We start from the raw sequence: 18,045 nt of genomic DNA on the forward strand, positions 1-18,045 counted from the left end.
CCATGGGTGTCTCGGCAACAGTGGGGTCAGGGGTAGGGGCTTCACCCCACTTCATCGGCCTCAGGAGAGAGGCTGGGGGAGGCCGAGGGGCGGGCACGCTGGTCGGGCTTGAGCACAGACTGGCGGGTGATCCTCGGGCTCTCGGGGGAGCAGACGAGGCCCAGACAGCGAGGGCGCCCGCCTGGGGGTCGGGGGGGGGGTGGTTGGATGGAGCTGCGGGAGCTGCGGGGGCTACGGTGCCAGCACACGGCGTCCTGGGAAGCCGGCTGAGGGAAAGCAGGATTACACAAATCCGCCAGCTCGCGGACTCATCAGGCTAATGAGGCTCCACGCCCGCCTCTCCTCGCTGGAGGAAGTTAACTGCGGCCCGAGCAGCTCCCCGGCAGAAGGGGGAGGCTGGGGGGCGGGGGGGGCACCTGTGTGCAGCCGCTCCTGGCCTGGACTGGCCTGTGGCCTTCATGGGGGAAGTCCTCCCTCTTCCTCCCTTCCTCCCTCTCTTCCTTCCTCCCTCCCTCCCTCCCTCCCTCCCTTCCTTCCTTCCTTCCTCTCTCCCTCCCTTCCTTCCTTCCTTCCTTCCTCCCATCAGACACTCGCTGAGCAGCCAGCTCTCTCCCTAAAATTGTCCTGCGACCTGTCCCAGCTGACAGGCAGCACGCACCAGGTGCGGTGACGACGACTAATAGTTGAGTGTTCACCATGTGTGTTCACATGCCTTGCACTAGCTGACACCCCCAGCGACCTCAGGGTGAGGGACGGTTGTCACCCCACTGCACAGAGGAGGAAAAGGAGATGGAGTGGCGGTGGGGGGAGTAACTTCCCCACAGCGAGTGTGGGAACCTCAGCGCAGGGTGCATGCAGGAGGGCAGAGGTCAGCCCTGCGAGAGGGCCCCGGGGCCGCCGCCACTCAGGGGCTCACTCTGCACCTCTTTGAGCTCTGTCCTCTGCTTGGCACTGGGCACAGGGAGCCCTGCCTTGCGGGCGGGTGACACAGGAGGGCATGCGAGTGGTTCAAACTCACAGCCCTCAGGGTCTGAGAACTCACAGCGGTGAGAAGAGCCACAAGGTCAAGGTGCAGTGGGGCCTGGTGACATTGGGGGCCACACGGTCCTGGGAGGGAAGCCTGGCCCTCTGACCCCACTGTGAACCCCTCCGGGGTGGGGCCTGCCCGTAGGGCTCTTCACCTGTTCCCTGAGGTCCAGGCCAGGGCCTGGCACGTGGGTGGTGGCCGGTGGGTGGGTGGCTGGGTAGAAAGAGAGGTGCATGGAGGGGGTGGATGAGGGGTTGGCAGCCCGGGTGGACAGATAGAAGGGGAGACCGATGGAAGGATGGGTGCATGGGTGCGTGGGTGCGTGGGGGGAGAGGTGATGACGGACAGATGGATAGATGGGTGGGTGCATGGATGGATAGGACAGACACATGGAAGGACAGATGCATGGGTGCGAGGATGGATGTGCAGATGGACAACTAAGGGGGACCGGTCAGCTCGATACACCTCCTCCCCTGCAAGTGATCGGAGGTGTGAATGGGGGCAGTGATGGGCTGAAGACCACAGTGAGGTGGCTCCAGCCCTTTTTCCTTGCCCCTCCCCCCTCTAGGGTTCCTGAGGCTCGTTACCCCTTGGGTGGTGTCTGAACTTGCAGCAGAGGATCCAGATTAGAGCACCCACGGTGCTGGCCCGTGCCCCACGTCTGGCTCGAGCTGCATGGGGTGCCACGAGAACCCGCCCACCCCCTCTGCAGGCCACGTGCACCCCACCCCTCCAGGGCAGCCTCCCCGGGGCACCGGGAAGCCACTGCCAGGTTTAACGGTGTCCAGGACAGCAATGACCGTCATTGCCACCAGTCACTGAGCCTTTATTTGACGCCGTGGTTACGTGAACCTTCGTGGAGGAGACGACGACAGTCGTGAGAACACTGATGATGGCCACGGCTCACATTGACGGGGACTCTGGCGTCCCAGACACTGAGCTTAGCTAGCTCTCAGCGCAGTGAGAGAAGTACGAGAATGGCACAGAGGAGGAAACCGAGGCCCAGAGGTTTAGTGACTCGCCGCAGGCCCCACAGCCTGGAGCCCAGGAAGCGGGGTTGGACCCTGGGCGTGCCACCTCCAGGCCCGCGCACGGGGCTCCTCCTCCCGCCGGCTCCCAGGGTTTGCAGGGACGAGCAGAGCCCCGATCCCACTCCACCGCACCTGCATGGGACAGGGCGCTCGTTCCCCACCTGACTTCTCATGCCCCCTCCCAGTGGCGGGACGGCGGGTTCCGGTGCGCGCCGCCCTCCTCCGGGCTCCACCGCTCTCTCACACTCCCAGACATGGTCACTCAGGAACTGTGCAACTTACGGAAAGCCGCCGCCGAACCTCTCTGAGCCTCCTGAAGAACAGGCAGGGGCTGCTCAGCCCTGTAGAAGTATGGGTCCTGGGAGAAAGGACGCACGCCAGGGCCAGCCAAGGTGTTTCGAAGCCACCCCGGAGTATGGAGGACGTGGCCCGACCCCGGTGTGAGGGGGTTGGGTGCCTGGAAGCCCACCGGGACATTCCCCACTGTAGAGCTCCCACAGGAGCAGCCGGGCACTCACAGCAGCTCTGGGGGAAGGGCTGCCCGGCCGCTCGGCCCCGGGCCAGGCAGGCGCAGTGGCACCGCGGCTCCTGTTCACACAGCAGAAGAAACTGTCTAGACACCGGCCTGGCCTCCCGGCCACGGGGGCCTCCTGCTCGCTGGTCACTGCACGGTGGCGGGGGGCTCTGCCAGCCAGGGCCCTTGGAAGGGGGGACCCGCACAGAAGGCACTTCTTACCCCGAAAAAGGCGCTCTGGACAGGAGCGAGCGAAGAATGATGGAGCTGAGCGGAGGCAAGGACTGGGAGCCAGGGAAAGCCCCAGGCCAAGGTCAGGGCTGGGGGGAGGGACACCCCGAGTGGACAGAATCCACCAAGCCCTGTGGCCATTCGGCAGCCAATGCAGAGGGAAGGCGGGGGCTGCTGTAACTCTCAAAAGAGCCCTGCAAAGTCGGGACTCCTGTTGTCATCCCCGGTTTAGTAGGACAAAGGACTTGCCCGCTGGTCACGTGGCTGTCAACCTGCAGTGTCAGCTTTTAAAGCCGGGCCTCAGCGTCTGGGAGCCCTTTCCTCAGCCTGCACCACTCCTGCTGCCGGCCGCTCCGTGACCCAAAAGCAGGCCGGGTCCCCCTCAGGCCCCACCAGGCAGGTCAAGGTAGGTGTCCCAAAGGTTGGAGGCACCTGGTAGAGGGTACATGGCCTTTCAGACAAGAGAGACAGCCCCCACCACCAATGCCTTCAATGCCCGCCCCCCCCCCCCCCCCCCCCCCGCCATAGCACTTCAACCCGGGAGGCCGCTGCAGACTGTCCTCCAACAAACCAAAGGCTTCCTGTCCCGATGGCGGCAGGGGCTCAGCTGGTTTGTAAGCAGGGCCAGCAGGGGGCGCTGGACGGTGAGCAGAGCCTCCAGGGACCAGCCTGAGCCAAGGAAGGACAAGCGCTGGAGGGTGAAGTCCCCAGGCCCCCCACCCCCCATGGGGCAGTGCTGGGGTGCTCCCCACACTCTCCCAGAGCCTCCTGGGGACCGGGCCCCACTGTCCGCCGTAGGGGCCTGCCCATTTCACCCCTCTAGGGCCTTTCTTCTCTGCCCATCTCACCTCCCCTCTCCTTGCCTGAGCTCCCTGGGATCACTGCCCAAATAAACTACTTGAGTCAAACCCTTGTTCCAGGATTTGCTTTAGGGAGCCCACATTGTAGACCCTGCCCTGTACGGAGCGGGAGCCACGGAAAAGGGGGCCTCTGGGCCGTGCTCCCCCGCCCCCCAGCCTTAATTCTGAGTTGCTGTCCTCTCCTTGTCGTTGGGTCCGTCCTAGTTTCATCTGGGCACTCACCTGACGATATCCATTCTCCCTTTCTTGCTGACTTTGCTGTGAGGATCGGACTTCGGGGTCACTCTCCAGGTTCCCCCTGACCCTCATTGGGTTTTCTGACTGGGTCCAGGTGGGTCCTCCCTCTGAGACCACCCTTCTGGTGACAGAATTTCCAGATATGCTTGTTTTCACTTACTCTCACTCTCACGTATTTTCTACAGCCCAGGGGGCCCGTGTATGAGGTAGGACCAAGAAGGGGGGCGAGTGATGCACCCCCACCATGTGCCTGGATTGGGCCCACGGGTAGACAGTGATGCCATTCAATCAGAGAAAACCTCCAGAGCGAAGGGAAGTTTGGGCAAAAGAACAAGGGTTGAGTTGCGAGTGCCAGAGGGACACGCGGAGGTGCCGTCCAACCCGGAGCCAGACTGCGGAGCTCAGCTGCGGCTGCCTGTGGGGGCGGAGATTTCCACCACGAGGCTGGCGGGCTGAGCCATCGAGTGGGTGAGGTCCCCCAGAGCCTGGGCCTGATCCAGGTTTTGAGGGGCCAGGGGCTTATACAGTCTGGAGGGGTTCTTCATGAAGTACAAACCTCCACAAAATTATAAAAACAAAATTGCAAGACCGCTCTCAGAGCTGTGGAAGGGGCCCATGCACACGAGGGGCACTGACTCCTAGTCTTTGTTAACTCCACAGTATCCCTGCCCCTGAAGAGGGGCCAAGAGACAGGGCCATTATGTGCTCAAATACTGGCCACCTCACTGTCCCCATCGCCAGAGCAGGGGCAACCTGAGGTCTGAATTACGTCTCAGGTTCACCTGTGGCCCGGGATCTGGAGCAGCGAGCAACTGTATCGGCAGAGCTCCGTGCGGGAAACAGAAACGTGTCTAGGTATTTTCGGCAGAAAGGTGTTCAACGTGGGGAGACGGGTGCTCACAACATTCGTGGACAAGCTGGAGGAGTGGACGTTATGGGGCTGCCCCTGGGCTTTTGGCTTCAAGGTCACCTCATCGCTGCTTGGATTCTGAATTTAAGAAACAGTGGGAAATCCCTGCTGATGCCCCAGCAGGCCCCCACCCACCTGCACCCCAAACCGAGCAGCCGAGAGTGGGCCACGGAGTGTGCATGCTGCAAGAGCTCACGTCTGCCTGGGCCTGCCCGTCAGCTGCCGCAGAACGAAGTCTGCTTCCCAAACCCTGTACTGGTGCCTCATGCCAGCAGAACCCACCCTGGCAGCGAGGCAATCTGAGAGAGCGGGGGGTGGGGGGAAGACGACGGGAGGGGGGAATAATAGATGCACAGGGCCTGTCCTCAGTATCGAAGGCAGCAACGCAGAGTAGGCGCTGTCTCAGTCATCCACTGCCACCCAGCACATCACCCCAACGCTTAGTAGGCTGAAACAGCAGCCTTCATTATCCCCCGGTTCCTGTGGGTCGGGAACGCAGGCACAGCTTAGCTGGATGCTCTGCTTAATGAAGTCTTTGACCGACTGGACCAAGGTGCTGGACCAAGGTGCTGGACCATGGGCTCCGTTCTCATCTGAGGGCTCAGCTGGGGAAGGAGCCACCCGCTCGGTGGGTGTCGGCAGTGCTTGAGTCCCCACGGCTGCTGGCTGAGGCCTCAGCCCCTCCCCTTCAGTTTCTTGCCATGTGGACCTCTGTCCCACGCCAGCTGATTCCCTCCAAGGACGGGCCTCTCCCACCCGCCAGCTGATTTCCTTAAGGACGAGAAGGGAATCAAAAGAATCTGCTCGCCAGATGGAAACCAGCCTTTTAGAACCTAGTGACACGGTGACATCGCACTGCTTTCGCCACGTTCTAAGGTCAGCAGGGCGCCGCTGGGTCCGCCCACACTGGAGGGGAGGGGCTTACAGAGGCGGCGAGGGTCGTCGTGGGTGCCTTTGCAAGCCGTCCACTACTACAGGCGCCAACAGTCGGCGAACACCTGAGTGACGGAGGGAGAGGGGAGAGGGGAGAGGGGACTGCTGTCCCGGAGAGAGGCCATCAGACTGCCACCCCCAGCTTCACATGGCCCCAGTGTCCCGATGTCCCAATGGAGTCACCTGGTTCGGGGTTCGAAGAAAGCCACTCTGGGTAATGCCGGAGGACGGAGGAGCCACCGCCTCACTGGAACCACCCACTCACGTGACACGGATGGATAAATGACATGCCAGGTGTCCTTTCTCAGTGACAAAGGTAACTGACGAGTGGGCCAGGAGCTCGAATCAGCCGGCCGTGTTAGGGTGTAATCACTGTCACCCTTGAACTTCATTTTGCCCCCTTTCTCCCCAAATTCCCACCTCCTTCTGTCTCTTCATCCTGTGGCACACAAACCCACGTGGTAAGTAAGACAGTTGTGACAGAGGAGGTTCACTCGTTCAGACACACGTGGGTGGCTGCTGTGGCCCGGACGCGGCCCCGGGCCCTGGAACCCAGCGGGGAGGGAGGCAGCTCTCACCCAGGCCTTGCAGTGTGGACAGAACTTTGCTTAAAGAGAACACGCAGACATGGAACCTCGGCTCTTGATTGCATACGGGATTCTTCCGATTTGCCGAATTGTCTAGGGAGCACACGTTACACTTCGAACTCAGAAAAGACAAACGTGCAGCAATGAACTGCATGGGCTGCCTTTAGGGACAGGGTCTTGAAAGAGGTGCTCGGGTTAACGTGAGGTCACACGGGTGGACCCTAATGCAGTCTACCCGTGTCCTTATCCGAAGAGGAGACGGACACCCAGACACGCAGAGGGACGACCGCGTGAGCACACGGGGAGACGACGGCCGTCGGCAAGCCGAGGAGGGAGGCCGCAGAGGACGCCGGCCAGCCTGCACCTTGATCTCAGACTCGCAGCCTCTGGAGTTGGAAGAAAACGAACTTCTGTTGTGTAAGCGCCCTGTCTGGGGTCCTTGGTGACGGCAGCCCTGGCTGCCTTGTATACCTACCTCCCCGGTCAGAGACAACCACAAATGGGGCACGGGCGGCAGAGCCACCCAGCCCGCCCAGCCAGACGCCGAACCTCCCAGCTGAGCCAGGGCTGCCTCGGAGACCCGCCCACCATGAGAAGTAAACGCGGATCGCCGGATGCCTCGGGAGTCTGTGGCTGGTGGTCACACGGCAACATCAGGCCATAGTCGACCGACACGGGACATCCGTGGGCCTTACAGGTGCTTGTACATCGCCACACACAGGACTTTAAGTTGGCGACCACGTGCTCCTGACACGGCTCCTTAGGAGAAAGAAAGGCCCCCGGCCTTGAGGACTTGCAACCACAGCCATAACAATAACAGAGACCAGAAAAGCAGGCAATCACAGACCCTGGATTTGAATTCACGTTTTGCCACTCACTCGCGGAGTGGCGCTGGGCGAGCTCCTCGCCCTCTCTGGGCCCCGTTCGCCACTCGGGCACCAACGCCTACATCGCGGGGCTGCACGAGGGCCGAGGGAGTGCACACATGCACAACCCTTCGCACAGTCCCGGCGCGTGGAAGTGAGAGCTATCGCTGCGCATGGGGTGCCTTCAGTACGCCAGGTGCAACCTGGGTGCCCTCACTCTGTGGTTGCGCCTCCTCTCAATAAACCTACCAGCCCCACTTTGCCCATGAGCTCAGAGAGGTTCATCCACCCGCTTCTCCCCGTCCACACGTCTGCCCCCTAGCCAAAATCTGGACTGCTCTTCCCCCAGGGGCCCCACCTCCCACCTCAGATCTCAGCTCCACTGTTCCATCTTCAAAGACACTCTCCCAGCTTCCCCTCCCCAGCCCACGCCCCTACTGCCCCTTTCACGGCACTGTGTACCTGCCCCGGGTAGGGAGCTGTATCTGTCAGGATAGGCCAGGCTCTGCTGCAGTAACAAACAGGCCCTTCGGTTCAGTGGTTTACTGAGGGTTTATCTCTCCCTCCTGCTGCAATGTGTTCATTGTGGGCTGGCAGGGGGTGGGGGCAGGGTCAACTCGTCACGGCCACTCTGGAACCCAGGCCGAGCAGAGGCTGCATCCCCGCACATTCCCGGTGACAAGGGACTGTGGCGAGTGGTGACTGGCTTTAAAGCTTCCGCTCACTCCTCACGGAGACACATGACCCTTAAGGTCACATATCCGGGGCCAACTCGAGTCATGGGCACGTGTGACCTCAAAGGGGTGGGGAAAGTGTGGTCCTACTGTGCATCTGACAAGGAACAGGGGGACACGCTCTTTGGAGAGCATCACTAGGAGCCTCCACAGTAGCATTTGCCCCCGCTGTGGATTCACGTGCCTTTCTGGGACTGGTCTCTGTCTGCCCCTTGAGTCCAGATCCCACGAAAAGGGGTCCTGTCTGGCTTTGCCTATTATTCCTACATCCCCGGTGCCTTGCACACAGTAGCCACTCCAGAAATAGTTACTGAGTACATTACCAAAAATCGACTGTTTCCATGTCACGTTGGGATAAGCTCTGGGCCTGAACCCACAACTACCACCTGACATAAAAACTTTTAGCCACCTCTCTTGACCGGTGCTGGAATCCTATTACTTACAGTCTAAACTGGGCACTCTTTTTCACACTAAGTTTTGTTTCATTTATTTTAATTCTGACAAGGCTAAGGCAGGAGCAATGTGATTAATTTATATCTCAGTGGGAATCAACTTAATCAGATTCATTATTTTTCTCCTCTGAAAGCTTGGCTTGGCCCGACCTCAGAAAGCAAGGCAGGAGGTGGGGTTTGGGTGGGACCATGGCTGTAGCAGGATGGGAGGGAAGGCTGGGCAGCCGGCGGGGCTCGCTTTGAGACAGGATGGCCGTCTGTGGCCCTGTCCTAATTCTGCCCGCTGTGGACTCTGTGCCCAGTGATGCAGTGGCTCAGGTTCCTTCCTGAGAGGCCGTGAGCTCTAAGAAACCGGGCCATGTGGCTACAAAATCCCATGCAAGCTGAGTATGGAAGTAAGACAAGGAATCTGCAAAGTATAACTTTCTCTCTTCTTCACTGTGGTCAGGAGCAATTTTGCCAAAAGTAAGCAGGCCCTGGGTATGAAATAGTTTTACTAGAAGTCCCCCCTCCCCTCCCCAATTCCCCACCACATAGCGCATACACACACACCCCGGAAGCCTCAGGGTCTTGCGCAATGGGATACCAAAGCGCCCTCTTGTGTAGGACCTGAGAACTACAAGCCAACCACAGCCATGGCTGACCAAACACACCCCTTGCATCTGGCAAAGGAAAGTACATGTTTTGCAAAGTATGTTTCCTAAGACCTTTCTTTTGTTGTCAACCACAAGCATTTCCACAAGCATTTCCCTCCATGTGGAACGGCGCATTAGCGCTGGATGGTTTGGGGCGTGGGAGGAGTGAGGACGGGCTGCCGTTCACCGCGCTATGCGCGGACAACCGCGGATGCGCAGCGAGGGCGCTATTCTGATCCGGTCGGTAATTACAGCCTTTCCCCACCGGCAGCCCGAGTTGCACAATGGACGGGCAGAGAGACTGTCCAGCCTTTCAGGGAAAGAGAAGACAGACTTGGAAAGCTGCCGGAGTTAGGGGCAGGGGCGGGGCGGGGAAAGAGTGCTAATTCAGCACAGACATTTTTGCTTGAGAATCTAAAGAATTCAGCGGAGACACCCCCCCTCCCCCGCAAGAGGAATAAGCGTATTTGAAAGTGATCTGTGATTTCATCTCACATCTTGGTTTTCAAAAGCCTCACTGAGGAGTGCACTGGGGTGGAGCATTTAAATTTTAGCCTGGGGATTTCCTGCCCGTGCAAATACATTTCTGCAGACTTTACTGCTTGTGGCTCAGAAGCACTAATATCGACACAAGAGGCTTTTAACCTCAAAGGCAAGGCATCTCTGGCACTTTTACTGCCTTCATTCTTGTGGCCGATTTAAATTTAAATTTTCCCCAGGAACACGGCCACACCCCAGTGCCTGCTTGCACCCCAGCAGAGAGGGAGCCCCCCTCCCTCTGCCCATGGACTGAGGTTCCCCAGCTCAGAAAGCCAAGGAAATTCTTATCAAGACAGAACTTCTTTGCTTGGGGAGGGACGCAAGACACTTAGAAAGGCTTGAGATAGATAGATATCCTAGTCGGTAAGAACCCATCATTACCAGTAATGTTTATTTAAGAATGGAAGATAGGAAAAGAGAGAAGAGAGAGAATTCTGTTTAAGCTGAAGAACAGGATGTCGAGAGGGAAACAGACAGTGAGGAGAGAGGCTAATGTGAAAGTGTTGGTCACGATACGTAAGTGTGTTTACAGAGTTGCCTTTTTATGGCACGAGGCTACCTTTCAGGATGTCCCACCCATGAGGACCGCTGGGACACCTGGCCCCAGCGAAGGCTTGTCACTTTAGCTCTGGGAGAGACGTCTTCCCCCCCCTCCCCCTGAGAAACCGTGGCTGTGAGCATCCTCTGAAGGGTTTGCTGAGGACCTTTCCGGAAAGTTCTGCAAACAAATGTCCTGCTGAGGTAGCCGGTCCCCCTATGGGATCACAGGAAGATGTGGGCCCTCAAAGGGCAAATACCCTCCCGTCTCGGTCCCCTCCTCTTCTGTCCAAAAGGGGAGCGTTCGAATCAGCTGATTTTTGGGTGGTGGTTAGCGAGCTCAGAAGACCAAAACAGCCCAGCAGAGCGGGAGGACGAGCGGGGGCTGAGGGAAGGGAGCACCAGGAGGGGCAAGTGGTGTTTGGAACACAGACGCCTGTGTCCAATCCCCCCAAGAATCTTGCGATCATCGACCCCGGCTGTGGGAGCAGAGGGAGCAGCCTGGACTCCACGGGCAGGGGGAACTGGAAGGTGGACCCCCGCAGGTGGAGTTTCCAGCACTGGGTGCCCCCCCCGCCACGGGCTGCTCTGTTTGACTTGGTCCCGAGCTACATCCCACGAAAGGGCTTCTCTCTAAAGTGCTCGCTGCACGGAGCCCCAAATGGCCCTCGAAGCTGATCAGCCGCAGGGCCAGTGGGGGTGCTGCTGCGAAGGGTGGCGGAGAGATAGCCCGGAGGGCCGGACTCCAGTGCCCTGCATCAGGAGTTACATCCGCGGGGACCTGCATCTGACTTTCCAGTGGTCCGCTCGCTTGAACGAGGATGCCAGCTCTGGGACAGGGAGCCTTCTGTCATTCTGTGTTCCGCTGAAAGAGAGAGACTCTCCTCCTGCGTCCACTGTAGAGTGATCTCTGGGAGTCGGTGGAGCTCTGCGGCACATGGTGGCCACTTTCTCTCTCTCTTTTTGTTATTAGAACTGTCCCCATACCATACGCATTGTTGACACTCAAACACAGCCAACCCCAACCCCCAAACATCCCCCACCAACCCCAGGGCAGAGCAGGGGCAAAACCTGCCCTGACATCAGCTTCAGATCATCGTGAGTGCCCCCTGCCTCTCCCGGCTTCAGGCCCACAGCACTACCTGCAAGGGGGGGTATGTCAGACCTCGGGAACGTTCCCTCCTCCTAGAAGCCCCCCAGGATCACAGGCGGCCGCCTCACCCACCCGCCTGCTTGGTCCAGAACAAACCAGGGGCCGCCTCTGGGTGAACCTGAAACTCACACTAACAAGGAGAGTGCTTTCACACTGCGGTGGAAACTGGAGGGGTTGGGTGGGAGGGAACTGTAACCTCCATCGAAAAGATTCGGTGGAGGAATGTCACTGAGACTGGGCACCAGGGGTAGGGAGGCCGGGGGATGACTTGGAGACAAATCGAGGGTCGCTTTTCAGATGTCCCTGAAAGAATAAAGGGCGTAGACAGAGGATCCTTAGGTATCCTAATTGTTTCATTCTGTTGTATTGGACACAAATACAGGTATAGCTCCGGGGAAGACAGAAGGGGCAATAGTAGAATGGATGAGTGGGAGGATGGTCAGATGGATGGATGGACAGACAGTGGATGGATACATGGATGGGCGGGTACAAAAACGGATGGGTGGGTGGTGGGTGGGTGGGATGGACAGACAAATAGACAGGTAGACAGGTGAACAGGTGAGAGGTTGGGAGATGGGTGAACAGGTTGACGGGTGGGTGGGTTGGTAAGTAGATGGAAGGAAGTCAGTGAGTGGATGAGGAGGGAGGGGCGTGGTCTGGGAAGGCAGGTGGGCGTGGCCTGGAAGAACGGGTGTGGTCCAGGCAGGGTTCCTGGAAGGTGCTTTAGTAAGTGCTCGTACAGACTCCTTTTCTTGTGATGCATAGGCCAGGCCAGATACCTAGGGAAAGTCAAAGGGAAGGGCTCAGAGAGGAGACACAGTCAACTGAAAGATTTTCAGAGCCGAAGATATTATTGAAACCACCGACAGGGCGTTCCGTGTTGTGGAGGCGGAGTTAGGAAGGACTGCAGCTGTGCCCAGGACTTTCTGAAATGGGGGAGGCCCGGACGCAAACCTTCCGGCCATGAAGGTTGCCCACGAGTCACCATCATCAGTATCACCCACTAATGTCTATTGAGCTCCCGCTGCAGCGGCGCTGCTCTAGGCCCGGGGGACGCCTCGGGGAGCAGCGCAGACACACCCCTGCCTCTTGTGCAGCTCGCCTTCTAGCGGGAGCAAACGGCAGTGCACACGATAAACAGGGCCAGAGGGAGCCACCCCCTGATGGAGCACCCGGCGCCATCCCCGGGTGGGGACGGAGACACCCGGAGAGCTGCTGCTCTGCTCTCCCGAGTCGCTCCACCCGTTAGGAACAGTCCATCCCGCTGCAGTCAGACGGAGCATCCGAATCACGAGAGAGAGAGAGCCCGGTACTCGGAGTGTTGCCCGGGCTCCAGCCCGGCCCCAGCGCCCGGCGGAGGCACACAGCAAGTGCACTTCAACTGAGTGAACCGGCTCACTGAGCGGTGAATGAATGAATGAATGAATGGATCGCCAATCAACTGACCAATAACAACCTTCACTTGGAGAGGGGGAGGAGAATGAGGCTCCTAAAAGGAACTGGGCCAGGAAAGAGGGGCTTGCCCGTATGAGGACCTACTGTGCGCCTATCTGCATAAGATCCCCATCCCCAACCCCGAGCACTCCCAGTCACTGCGAGGGCTCGCACGCCCTGCCCCGCTGCCCCACTGCCCCACTGCACGCAGGGAGCCAGGGCTCACGTCCAGGTCTGCCTGCTCCTTCCGCTGCCCTTCCCAGGTGTCCCTGTGATACTCCGGAGCTGCTAGGTTCTCAGAAGGCACCCGTGTCTTTGCCCCCAAGGAACTGAACCTGGGGCATTTCCCCAGGGATGCAGACCCTGGTGGTGTGGCGGGCTGGCCCTTGGTGCTTTCTAATTGGGTTCGTTTGTGGCTGCTCTGCCTGGCGCTACAAATCGCTGTCAGTGAACCCGGGGCCTAAGGGGGTTCACACCCCATCTCGACTAGGAGTCCGTGGGAGCAGGCTCGGGTCCCTGGAGGGAGCGGGAAGGGAACCGGGAGCCTGGCAGATCTGGGCCCCTCGCCCGCCCCTCGGCCGCCCACCCTCTCCCGACGGCAGGTGTTTCTGTGCCGGGACCTGCAGACGCCGCTCTGGTGAGGGCGACCCGAGTGGCTGCCAAGCCCCGGCTGTCTGGAGGAGGCCGTAAATCAGGCCTGGAATTCTCGGGGCAAACACGTTCGGAATGCACGCCTGCAGCCGCTCCCAGGAGCTCTGGTTCCCCCAGTCACCCCGAGGCCCAGAGGAGAAGGTCTGCAAGTCTGTTCCGGAGCGGGGTGCAGGGAGAGGCCCACAGAGCCCCACCTCGAGGCTCACAGAGAGCAAGGCCCCCTCCCACACAGACGGAAAGGGCTGCTCAGGGAAGGGGGCCGCTCTGCTCCGAGGAGGATGCGGCCCTTGGGAAGCCTCCGAGCGCGGAGCGTGGGGGCGTGGCCTGGTCCAACGCCCCAGCAAAGCTTCTCCTCTGCACGCACCGCCCCCCCACCCTGTCAGGCAGGACTTGGCTCCAGCCATGACAGGTGCGGCGCTAAGGACTGGGGTTCGGAAGCTGCAGGTGGGCTCCAGCGCCAGCTGGCTTCCTCCCCTCTGTGAGCCACAAGGTCGTCGCTCGGACAAGGGCAACTCGGTAAATGAAAAGTCAGCCCACAGTCCGCCGAGGCCACCATCCACCCTGAAACCCCAGGCCACGTGGCTTAGACACCACACACCTGCTCTCTCACGGTTCTGGGGGCTTGGCAGCCCGGGGTCACCGAACATCCGCGGGGTGGCGGGTTCCTTCCGAGGTCCCCTCTCCCTCTTGGCATGCAGACAGCCGTCCTCTCCCCGTGTCCCCGAGTGGCCGTCCCTCTGTGCGTGCCCGTGTCCTAGTCTCCCCTTCTGATAAGGACGCCAGCCGTGCTGGGTGAGGGCCCTCGGGACCCCAACGACCTCATTCTACCTTCAGGACCTCCGTAAAGACCTGATGTCCAGGCACAGCCACATTCCGAGGTCCTGGGGGTGAGGGCCTCCACGTAAGGATTGGGGGGGCCCACACAGTTCGGCCCACTGCAGCGCTCACGGAACAGACTCGTCCACTGTCTCTGGGACCTCGGGCAGCCGCGCCCCCGGGTGCTCTGAGCTCCCAGGACAGAGGAGCACCCGGGTCTGTCGGGCACTTGCTCCGTGTCCCACGCCGTGCCTCGTGCTCACGCACCCGTCTCTCAGCAGAGCCCGGGGTGTCGAGGGTGTGTATCTGGTTCCTCACGGGGAGTGGGGGATGGAAATTCCACCATGGGGTAGGTAGGGGCTTGGTTTCCACGAGCTCTGAGGCCCCTAGGGCTCTGGGGGCGGGGGGGACTGGGAAATGGGCTTTGTTTACATTATTCATTCATCTAAGAAACATAAATGGAGCTCCCCTGATGGCCAGACATTGTTTTAGGCCAACAGCCTGCAGAACTCGCCCTCTTGGTGGAGGCTGCGTCCTGCTGGAGGGAGAGACCCTCCATGGGAACAGTGAGTGAGCTGCACTGTGTCACGTGCCGGGGGCACGTGCTCAGGGGGACAAGGAGCCGCCGGAAGAGGTCAGAGCACCTTCCCAGGGAGCTCTGTGCGCTCAGTACAGACGGCCCCGGCGAGAAGACCGCGGCGAGCGGGACTGGGGGGTGGGGGGCGGGCAGCCGTGCGGGTAGTCCCCGGCAGGGCATTCCCAGGAGCCGGCCCCGGAGTCCGGGTGCCAGAGCCTGCGGCCAGAGCGCTGGCCGGGAAGGTGCCGAGCGACACTCGCGTGGCGGCCCCGGCACCACTCACGCGTTGCCCTGACATACGTTTCCCGAATGCCCGCCGTGTGGGCCAGGCCCTGTCCCGGGCGCGGCGTAAACCGGGGAGAGCGAAGCGGAAACGTTCTCCATCAAGCTCATATTCTGCGGGGGGCGGAGTCGAGCGACTGAGAAGAGACGGGTCCTGCGTCCGCTGGGTGGTCGGGAGTCGCCGGAGGGGACTGTGTGGTGGGCACGGGCTGGGTTCCCTATTTGCAATCAGGCGGTCGGGAAGGACTTCTGGGCAGGGGACACATCTGGGCAGAGACTCGACGGAAGTGACAAATGGGGGGATGGGGAGTTGGTTCCCGCAGAGAACGAAGTCCGGGGGCTGGGGGAGGGGGCGTGGAAAGGTGCAGGGAAGGCAGGCAGCTGTGGGATGCGGGAGCAGAGTCAGTTTCCAACAGGGATCATCACTGGGTGGGGGCGGGGCCGGGAATGCCCCGGGGGCGGAGTCTGGGACAAGCTCCGCCCAGGCACTGCTCGCCAGGTTTCTCCATCTAGGGACGCCTGCAGCCTGAGGCTGGTGGCCCATGGGAAGGCTCCGGAGTAGGACAGTGGGGAGGGGACCCCCAAATGTGTGCGACCCCAGAACCTTTGGGAGAGAAAAAGCACATCCAGCATCAACATTCCTCGGAAAACACGTCTTCCGCAGCACCTATCTTCTGAGCTGGAAAGGAAGAGGGGTGTCGTGGTCCCCTGGTGGGGGTGGTGGATGGGGGGTGGCCCTTGCAGCACAGAGGGGAGAGAGAAAGCCAGTGCAGGGGTGGCCAACGCGTCCCCCCGGGGCCGCGGGCTGATAGCCGTGTGTCCTGTGTCCTGTGTCCACTCCAGTTCCCTGAGGATGAAATGACAGTCTGTGGGGACACTGTCCCACGAGCTGTGCCCTGCCGGGCCCCTGAGTCACAGCCGTCACAGCCGTGTCTCCCTACGGTGCCAGGAGCGAGATAATAACTGTCCCCAAGTCCATCACACGCCAACTGGGGCCTCCGGGGAAAACCAAACCTTAGTCAAGGGAGTTCCCTTTGGGATAAAAATACTGGCCCCAGCCAAAGGCAATGGTAACAATGAACAATAGAAACAACAAAAACGACGAAAGTGATCCTTTGTTTCCACTCTTCTGTGGTCTGAACCTGACCCTTTACAAATGTCTCGTCTATTAGATATTAGATAGAGCGTCTTCCCTTCACGGGTGGGGCAGCCAAGCCTCAGAGAGGGTCAGTGACCTGTCCGAGGACACACAGCAGGCCGGCTCCTGGGAAGATCTGTATCCATCCATTCACGTGAGAGGTGCCCGCTCACTGCGCTGTCTCTCTTGTGCTCTGCTGTTTTGGAGGAGCTGACCCCACCACTGCGGTGACAGAGAGAGACGGAGGGTGCTGAGGGAGCAGACTTGGGCCCAGGAACGGAGCGCTGAGCCTTGAAAATGAGTGATTCGGGAGAGGGGAAAGGGTGTTCCAGGGCCAGCGGAAGGCTCAACCTCCAGGGGAGAACCAGCAGCCTGGGTGTGTCCCGTGCCAGCCTGGCTCTGTCCTCCAGCAGAGCGGCTGCTGGTGCCTGGACAGTGGGGGGCCGTGGAGGGGGGTCCCCAATGGACAAACAGGCTTCCTTCTTCTCAAAGTCCTGCCTTTGACTGTGGCCGGAAGAGGCAGCACTGGACCAAGGTTCGGGCTCCTGTTCTGCCCCCCTCGAGCCACAGGACCTGGGGAAGCACTGGTCTGAGCCTCAGTTTGTCCAGATTGGGTATCGGCTTTGGACAGTGGGTTTCAAAGTTCTGTCCCCGAACCTCTGGCATCGCCTGGGAGAAAAATGGCGTCTCAGGTCTCACCCACACCTGTGGAATCAGCAACTCCCTCGGGGCCCGTCGACCTGTTTTATCAAAGGTCGAGGGGACTCTGGTGCCGGGGAGTGTGAGAGCCACCCCCGGCCCCAGGCCTGGCACCGGGGCCTGCAGCGCTGGCACCGCCAGGGAGCGGGTTAGAAAGGCAGAGTCTCAGGCCCAGCCCTGACCCACCGAATGGAATCTGCATTTCACAAGATCCCCTGGGGGTCGCGTGCTGATTAACATTTGAAGAGCTCAACCACTAGGGCTGGGTGACGCCCTGCTTCTGAGTGACAGCCCCTTGCTTGCAGCTGTAAAACTCTATCAGGCGCTCTTAGGAAGATCACCCAACCTTTTCTTTCTCTTTCTGTGAAAACCCCCGGCGGGAGGGGAGCCGGTCCGGCTCCATTACGGCTGCGAGTCCTTTGATCCTTCCCGAGCTCCCAATAAGAAGGGGGGGGGGCGGGGGAGGGGCCGCTGGGGGTGGCCCTCCGGCAATACGAGGGAAGCGCCCTCCTCCCGAGGCAAGACGCCCCCCAGCGCTCGCTCTCCTGCCCGTTCGGCCGAGGAGTGTCCCCTCCCAGAGCTCTGGATGGGAAGAAATTCCACGCGAAGGCCACCGCCCGCCCGAGCCACCGCGCGCAAACGCCAGCGCGGGCTCGAAAGCGAGTTCAAAACAATTACCAGCCAACATGTGTTTCCTATGAACGGTGCAAGTGTTAAAACGGATTTAATTTTCTTTTGTAAATAGAGAGGCCGAGGCAGAGCAGCCAGTTTATCTCCCTGGGAGAGATGAAAGTGTCTCGTGCGCCGGTAGCCTCTGCCCGCCGTGGAGGCGGGGGGCGGGGGCGGCGATCTGGACCCCATGTGTGCTCCGTCCTGGACGCCAGAGTCATCTTTCCCATGTGGGGCTGTTTGGGCACCGCGGGGCTCTTTCTCTCGAAGTCTTAGTTTTCAGTTATCTCCAATGGTACTCCCCTCTTTTTTTTTTTGCTTAAACATATTAGTGATTCATAAACAGTAAAATTAGTCTGCTAGGGGCGAGAGGAGGTATTCATCCTGGTGGCGCCTGCTTTCCTGGGTTGGTAGTTAAAATAAATCATGGCTGTCACAATGGAATTCAGGCCTAAAAATCACCTGTGGGAATCCCCACCCCCCCCACCCGCTCCACCTCCCCACAGGCCCCCAAGCAGCAAGGATCAAAGCC

Source organism: Phyllostomus discolor, chromosome 1 (assembly GCF_004126475.2).
Source record: "Phyllostomus discolor isolate MPI-MPIP mPhyDis1 chromosome 1, mPhyDis1.pri.v3, whole genome shotgun sequence".
Classification (NCBI taxonomy): Eukaryota; Metazoa; Chordata; class Mammalia; order Chiroptera; family Phyllostomidae; genus Phyllostomus; species Phyllostomus discolor.